This window comes from Pteropus vampyrus, unplaced genomic scaffold (genome assembly GCF_000151845.1).
Source record: "Pteropus vampyrus isolate Shadow unplaced genomic scaffold, Pvam_2.0 Scaffold486, whole genome shotgun sequence".
Taxonomy (NCBI): domain Eukaryota; kingdom Metazoa; phylum Chordata; class Mammalia; order Chiroptera; family Pteropodidae; genus Pteropus; species Pteropus vampyrus.
This window is the reverse complement of record NW_011889267.1, coordinates 755,256-763,548: the sequence shown is the minus strand read 5'-3', so window position 1 is coordinate 763,548 and position 8,293 is coordinate 755,256.

The following is an 8,293-nucleotide window of genomic DNA, read 5'->3' as shown; positions in this document are numbered from 1 at the left end:
TAGTTCCTATCTTTGGATAGGGCTGGAGGAACAAATGGAAGAAGGGGATCTTTTGAGATTATCATGGAATTTGGACTTGGATAGTTTTAGGAAAGATTCATATGCCTGGTTTCTGTGGAGAGAATGCAAAGTGACACAGAAATCAACTAAACTGAGGAGGAAAACGTGGTCTTTGGCTCCTTATGGCAAGATAAATTAGGCAGGCCTTTTAGCACGTGTGAGTGTTATTAATAATGGCTTGCTTTCACAATGGGGTTGTTTGTTTAAAATCTCTCAAAGTATCTCTATTCTTTCTTTCATCTACCAAGTATTTGAGCGACCAAGGAGAGAAGCAGTAGAGACATTTCTCCTTAAAGATAGAAAAACTGGGGCCCAAGGAGGTTAAGCGACCTTTTAACCTCAGTAAACTGAATCCTAGAAGGGCAACATGATATAGTACCCAGACCAAGACACTGATTGAAATCTCTCTTCTACTAGCTACCACTCGTGTGACCTTGAGCAAATTGTTCAAGTTTTCTGAGCTTCAGTCTCTTCATCTGCAGAAGTTTATAGAGTAATAAATGAAAGAATGTATGTGGTCAGGACTCCAAAAATGGTGAGTTTAATGCATAAATCCTAAACTTTTCTAGGGGTACAGTAAGAAGAGTTTATATTACACAGCACAAACAACTTTAATGAGTAAAATGGGCATCATTGTTCTTAAGACACCAACTGGTCAATTCAACCCGTATGAAATTTCACCGACCCCTTCACCATGCCTGGTCTCTCTATCCTCCTGGAGCCTCGCTCCCCTTCTTCTGTTCTCTCTTCATCCTCTCTCTTGTTCAGAGCAATATTCTCCCTCCTCTAAAGTTTTGGTAACAACTACCATAGAAACACAACTCAAGGCATTCTCCTAAGCAGACTTGCCTTCCTAAGAGAAATTCAGTTAATAAAATTATTACCACTCAATTATACATTAAAGTTTTTTGCAAAGGTTTTCCCATTCATTATTTCCTTTGAACATCAGAGCCATCCTGTGGTAAGAATTACAATCATAACCACTCTACATTGGGGGAAACTGAGACCCAGGGAATTGCCCAGGGTCACAACTTGTAAGTGGCTGAGTCAGGACTTGAACCTGGCAATGTATATGGCACAACATCATGCCGGGTGAGATTCTTCCTCCCTCAGAGTGGATATATTCTAGTCTGCCTCCTAGAGGAACCTTCTAATTCTACTTTTTCTGCCATTCAGTTAGCAGTCTAGACTGAGAGCCCCTCGTGGGTAGATTCTGAGTTAGGTACCGATACTGGATGAGGATACCAGGTTGAGGCTCTGATTCTTTTCCCAGGTTGCTGTACAGACTTGGGCAAGAAGAGAGGAGAAGCAGTTGTTTCTTCTCCTCTCTTAAGAGCTTAAGAAACTAGCTCAAGTTCATCTACGTGGTAAGTGATAGAGATAGGATTTGAGCCTATCTGACTCTATTTGTGTCTCTCTGACTCTAAATTCTACTTTTAATTTCCCATGTCCCTCTGAGTCCTGGCTTTCTGAGGCAAATCCAAGCACCTAATGTCTCTGGATCCCAGCTCACCCTTCCATTAATTGCTGGATTATGTTCTTCATCTGGCAGGGGCCTCAGGGCTGGGAAACCCTCATGCTGTTATCAATCTTCTCCCTAGTTCAGAGGTCAGAGGTTAGGGATTCTGATTACTCCAGCTCCCCTCCTCCACCTCCAGGATGATGCCACATTTTGCTTGCGGTCAGAAGCCACACCTCTCCACTTTTGCAACATTCTTTAGAATGTGGGCTCCCCACCCACAACTTATACCTAGCCTGAGGCAGACTGTTCATTAAGGGGCAGGCAGAGAAGAGGCAAGCTGAGATAGCACAGAGATCCATCAAGGTGCTGAGCTGACAGGTGCACAGACCTGCTTCTAGCCAGAGGAGCTAGCCGCCAGTGGGAACTTGCCTCATTGGAGAGGACTTTATCTGGAAAAAGAAGGGAGGATAGGAAAAAGAAGAGAGAGATCGGATCACTCTAATTATACAGCTCTAAATCACTGAGGAGAACCTTGGCTGAAACATCCAAGTGGTGGAGGATGGATTTTTACTTTGACTCCTGCTAATTTTCATTGATTTATGTGGCTTGAAAGCATTTATTTTCTGCTTAGAGGTGGCCCTGCTCAGGATTCCCTTAAATGCTCTCACCATGAAGAGGCAGGAGGCAGAGGTGGGTTTCAGGACAAGAACTAAATTTCCTGCTTGGTTTCGGTGGCCGCCTGAGAGCCACAGGGCCTAATGGGAGCCGCTGGCCTGCTGTAGCGACCTCTTGACTCTCATCCCCAGAGTCCACCAGCTTCTGGTCACAGCTCCTTGATTTTAACACTCCTGGCAGCTTAGCACTCCAGTTTTTATGTGCAAGGCCATTATATTTGGTGAGCTGTGAGATGAGGTGGGAGCATTTGCAACTGGTACTTCCCTTTGGGCCCTGCCCTGTGATTCGGGCCAGTGGTGTGACAAAGTAAGACCAGCCCTCCTTCTCACTCTGGCTTCTACCTGTGGCTATTTGGCATGATGTTCTTCATTTATTTTCTACTCTTCCCCATGATCCATGTCTGCTAGACTGCTATAGGTCTTGGTTTTTGAAAGGGGGTATTCAGTCCTCACATTCCAAACCATGAGCTCAGTTAAACATTTTAAAGAGCAATTCTGAGTCTGCCCAGGACCACATTCCAAAAGGGGTGGGGTTGGTGTCATGATAGAGGCTTTCTAAATGTCATAGGCTCTGTAAAAATCTTGACTAATGATGACAAACCGATGAGGTAGCCAGTGGGTCAGCCAGTAAGGGTCAAGTTTTCTTAGGGATTAAAAGCATAAGAAAGCAGTGTACAGACTTTGAAAACTCCACTTCCTCTACCAGAGGCTCATGATGAGTCATTTAGGCACCTCTGGTCCATTTCTTCAGGTCTGTGATCACTGAGCCCTTCCTGCCCCTTCACCTGGCCCAAGGTCAGAGTTCAGATTCCTGTGGATCCCCCCTGACATCTTCCCTCTACAGTTGTCTTACTTCTGTTCCATATTCTCTCCCCTTGGCCTTCTAGCTGCACTTGCTTTCCAGGAATAGAGTAGGTTTTTTTAGGGCAGGATGGTAGAAGAAAATGGAACTGATTATTTTTTAGAGAGATAGTTTTGAATATATGTGGATGAAGAGCTTCTTAATAAAATTATTTACAGAAGATGACTCCGAATTAGATGCAGACCCAGCCTTCAAATATAACAGGAGCTGTGAAATCTTCTAACATGTCTTTAAAAATGAAGACTGTCTAATACATTTGCTGCTGTGGTATCTAGAGATAGTGGGATGGGTAAGAAAACGTCTGGACTCCTGGGGACAGGCAATGCAAATAAATATTTAGTTGTGATGAAAGATTAAATTCTTATAATGAAGATCCCCAAATGCAATGGATATACAAGATAGAAATTTATTTTTCTCTCACGGAACAACCTGAGTTCCAGATGGGCAGGGGGCTCTCCTCCATGCTGTCTTTCAGGGGCCCAGATCTCTTCTGTCTTGCTTTTCCACCATCACTTTGGTGGCTTTTGTCTGCCTTATCCAAGCTGGATTGAGGGTACACTCATGTTCTGGGTCTCAGGAAGAATAAGATAGAAGAGGCACACACATTTTACAAGGTCCCAGCCCATAAAAGACCAACATCACTTCTGCTTACATTCTATTACCAAGAACTTGGTCATATGGCTATCCTAACTGCAAGGGAAGCTGGGAAATATATATATGAGCAATATGCCCAACAGTTCAATTATTATAAAAAAAAAAAAAGGTACAAATGTATTTTAGGATAGTGTTACTACATCAACCTGCATGTGACACAAACACCACCAAAAGAGGATCTTCGTGTATTATAAGCAATTAGGTTAGAATTTTTGTTAAAGCAGGGAACAGGAAAAGTGTGATTCATAGAAGACATAAGGACACAGAGTCCCTTCAAGCAACGGAGCATATCCCAGGATCTTGAAAAGAACATTCATTCTTCTAGATAGGGGACTTTAGAACAGTCAGCAACAGGCAAGAGTGACTGATACTCAGAACATTGTTTACAAAATGCTTTATATTTGTGTAGTGATTTCTATTTTATATAAATCATTTATATGCATTATCTGGTTAAATGCTAAAAAACATTCCTAATTCAAGAAAGCGAGAAAGGTGAAAGATCTTTCACAAAGTCACGCAATTCGTAAGTTGCAAAGGTAGGATTAGAACCCAAGGCTCCCAGGTTCGACTCCAATACTTTTTATACAACAAAATGTTGCCTATTCATTTTATATCCTGGGGTGGTGACTAGTTGGACATCCTTGAGAGAATCAGAGCTTAACCTTTTCATTGCACTTTACTTTTGCAGTCTCCATGTGATTTAGATGCCATTATTAAGACATCGAAAGTCATCTAATTATTACCTGATGACCACCTACTGTATGCAAGACTCTGAACTAAGCATGTTATATGTATCTTATATACTCCTCATAATGACCCAGCAAGGTGGACATTATTATCCCTATCTTACAGAGGAGGAAGCTGAAGAGGTTAGGTAACTTTTCCCAAATATATGGCCTAATAAGTGGTAGAGCCAGATGGGAACTCAAGTTAATTTATATTTTTTCTCTCTTTGCTGCCTTGCTTCTTAGGTCTCAGGAAAGAACTCGTAAGTGATGCTTGATAGTCTCAAGCCTGAGGCAGACCAAATTATTTCAGCTTATCCCAAACTCCTGACTTCTCATTGGATATCCTAGAAATTGAACCTACAGTCAGGTCTTCTTTTGCCATGACCTCCAAATGTCCTTGTCCATTGGGTTGATAGATATTTACAGCATCTGAACTGGAAGTAATCCTCTGGTCCAACATGTCCCTTTTACAGATGGTGAAACTGAGACCTAGAAGAAAAAAAATAATAACTTTCCAGAGGTGTCAGGGCAAATTCCTGGCAAAACCAGCACATTTGTTTGATTCTCCAGGCTTCGGGCCTATGATAACCTCCCGGACTAAGAAGTGCCCTTGACTGCCACCTGTCAGAACCTTCTTCAAGTGAATAAATGGAGGCAAAGAACTCACCTGGCTCTGTGCTGCCACAGCTATAGCTGTCCCTTTTCCCCTGCTCTATTCCCACTGAGCTGGGCGAGCCTGCAGTTTTTCCAAAGCAGGGCCAACCTGTCCTGAGCTGCAAGATGTATTAATCAATTTGATGAGGATGTTAAAGCTTTCTCTTTGCAACTAATTATGGCCTGATTTATAGGCTTGGCCTTGGTTTGATAGAGCTCTCCTCGTGACAGGGATGAATGCAGTACTGGCATGGACCCCTTCATCTCTTCCATTTCTCTCTCTTTCTTGCTCCTCCTTCCCCCCTCCCTCCCACATCTCCTGCCTCCTGACTCTGCTCTTGGCTCCCACAGGAACACCCTAATGACATGTTGACAAGCTGGTGAAGCAGAGTTCCCTCTCTGTTGCATCTGCCTCTGGCACCACCATTCTTCCTGTATTCTCTGACATAGGCAGATGGAGGCCCTGGCAGGCTCCAGCCACCGCTCAGTTGCTGAGCTAGAAGCAACTCTGTACACCTCTTTCCGGAAACAGAATAATAAAAATCTTTTAGGTTGACAGCATCTTCCTTTCCGAACACTTCAAAAGCTTATTGAAATAAACTGCATCGCCGATTGAATTGGAAATAGATGGAGAGTTTCAGGTAAGTTTTCTTCTAGTTATTTTACAGATAGGAAAACTTAGGCAGGGAAATGAACTGTGATTCCACACACAGTAGAACAAGGACCCCATTGACGGGGTCCTTGAGTCATTTTGCTATACTGTTCCTGGGAATCTTTGCCTCCCAGTTGGCTTCCTTGTACCTGCAACAATTTGACAGAAGGGGAACCCTCATTATGAATTGGTTTCATAACCTTAGGCATGAGGGTCTCTGTGACCATAGTACAGAAATATGATGTAAATAGATACTTGGCACAAGCAATATATATCCCCATGCATGCATACACACAGACCATTTCTTACGGTCTTTATGTCACACAGAGAGATAAGGAGCAACCCCAAATAATCACCTCCTTAAAGGCCATGATGAAGTCACTATCCACAGACTCAGCAGGGATCTATGGGAAGCTCCCCAATGCGAGGGTATTTCCTTTTATTCTATGCCCTCAGTAGACAACCACTTCCCAATAGTGCTAATGGAGAGACACAAAACTCATTAAATAAAATTTCTATAATACCTTTGTCTCTGAAAGGTGCTGACTCAAACATAACCAATGTACAAACTCTAAACCTAACCCAAACCTGTACCTAAGCCTTAACCTTACTCCTAACCCTAAATCTAAATAACTTTCAAACCCTAACTCTAATCCTAATTTAAACTCAAATTCAACTCAAAACTCTCAACAAAACCTGATCCTATACCCTAATCCTAACTCTAACACAATCCTAACATTAACTCTAATCCTTATCTTAACTCAGTGATTCTCAGCCAGGGGAGATCTACTCCCTTCTTCATCCCTCCTCACTGGGGAACATTTGACAATGTCTGGAGACATTTTTGGTTCCTACAGTGGGGATGGGGGCAGATACTGTTAGAATCTAGTGAGCAGAGACCAAGTTGCTGCTAAACATCCTAAAAGGTACAGGGCAGCCCCCTCCCCCCAAAAGAATTATCCAGATTCAAATGTCAATAGTTCCAGGATTGAGAAATGCTGTTCTAACCTTAACCTAACGCTAATTCTAAATTAAACTAATACTAACCTTAACTTTAAATATAAAGTTAAAATGAATTTCCCAACCCTAACTCTAAACTAACGCTAACTTAAACCTGAGTCTAAACTCAAAATGCAAACCTAATTAAAACCCCAACCCTAACCTAGACCCTAATTATAAATCAAACCCGATCTGATCCCCACCCTAACAATATCCAGATGGGTGAGAGTTGTTAGGATAAGAAGGTGAACCCAGAACCTTGTCCTACTACTATTTCCCTTGTTTGTTTGTTTTTTCTCCATAATCAATACGAGATTGTTCAGACCCTTCTGGATTATTTAGGTCCTTCATTATGGCTCCTGACCTCAGTTAAGGCAATGCTCGTCAGCCCCCTCTCCCTGGAGAAGATGAAATTTGGACGCAGTTTAGCTGCTTACCAATATATCTTGAAAGACACTGGTGAAGGAAGGTAATTAAATATATATATTTATATATATATATATATGGTGAGAGGTGGGGAGAAATCCTAGTAGTAATGTTATTTAGTTTTAATATTTTTTAATCTTCTTTTAAAATAAGAAAAAGTTTAAACCTGCTCTCCCACTTGATTTTTAATATATCTTAAAGGTCAATAAGTCAAGCAGTATTTTCTTCACTTGATAAATAAGACACTAAAGGACAGAGTTGTTAAAGGCTTTACCCAAAACCACACAAGGCAGCATGAAAGCCTAGCCAGATGACTTGATTCATAATGTGTTTTCTACTCCTGTACCCTGCCTGTGATCTCAACTACTATTATCTCCTATTTCCCCCGATTTAGTGCAGATATCCAAGAATCTTCAACATTCTTTTAGGATTCGAAATGACATCAGGAGTATGTTCAGGGTTTAAGAAGGGGAAGCAGAGCCAGTTACACATGTGGAATGAGGAAGATTAATCCAAATGCCCAAACGCTCAATGACAAAAACTTATAAAAGATCAAGTCCTTGAATGGGGATGAAGAGAAGGTAACCGGTGGTCGAGACCAGGTGAAAGCCCTGGAGGATGGGACTTGGTGTCAGGTTGAAGAGCTGATGATGGACAATGAGAGGGACTAGTCCAGAACCTAAGGAAGAACTAAGTACAGTCCTAATTTCCTTACATCTTTCCTTACAGAAGGTCAATGTCCCCCTTTTGGGCAAAAACATTCTCAGGACTCTCCTTATTCACATGGAACCTGGAGCCTTACATCCACAGCTCCATGAGTATTACAGAACCTTATGACAAAGCAGAGTTTGTGCAGATGGGCATTAAAAAAGAATGCAGGGAACCAGTGAGAGATGAGCGGGAACCCAACAGAAAAAGGGTGTGCATGAAGAGGAGCTGGTTGGAAAGGCACAGTTAGTGAGTCATGGAGTCCAAAATGTGGGACAAACTAAACATTTAGAGATCAAATGCAGAGGAAAGATCACTGAGCTGGGGCAAGAAGACCTATATTTGAATTTCACCTTTAATGCAGACTTTAGACAAGTTACTTCTCACGATTTCTCCATCTGGAAAATAAGGATT